This window comes from Gavialis gangeticus, unplaced genomic scaffold (genome assembly GCF_001723915.1).
Source record: "Gavialis gangeticus isolate Ggan-Ray unplaced genomic scaffold, GavGan_comp1, whole genome shotgun sequence".
Classification (NCBI taxonomy): domain Eukaryota; kingdom Metazoa; phylum Chordata; order Crocodylia; family Gavialidae; genus Gavialis; species Gavialis gangeticus.
This window is the reverse complement of record NW_017729032.1, coordinates 208408437-208409024: the sequence shown is the minus strand read 5'-3', so window position 1 is coordinate 208409024 and position 588 is coordinate 208408437.

The window sequence follows — 588 nt, the reverse complement described above, 5'->3', positions numbered from 1 at the left end:
CCCCCCAAAATGCCCTCCCAGACGAGCAGTGGGAGCTGCCAGACAAGCACCAGACGAGCCATGCACAGCTGCCCTCCTTTTCCCTACCCATGCCCCCACAATGAGCTGTGCCTCTGTCCCATGCCCACCCTGGCCCCAGCCCCAGCTCAAAGCTGCAGCCCACAGCTGCAGGCTGCCCAGCACTGTGCAGATCTGGGGGGGCACAGGCCCCCACCACCTGCTGCCCAGACGAGCAGTTTATGGCTCTGTCCCACATCCCTTCCTGCCCAGCTGCTTAGCACCTCCCCAGCCCCAGCCCCTCCCTCACCACAGGGACCTTGATCTACCCTGCCCCCAGTTCCTCTTCCACCACACCAGACTTACCAGCTGGAAGCAGCTCTTCATGCTAAAGAGCTGTGTATCACAGATCAGATTGACATTGGCTGATACGCCTCCTTAAAAATCAGCTATTGGTATGGGCCCCAAAAAATCTCTATCAGTGCACTCCTACTACACAGTCATCAAGACAGTGAAGACATAGGTTTGGACTTGTTAATAATGCTACATTTTGGGGATGGTCCTGCTTTGAGCAGAACGTAGGACTACATG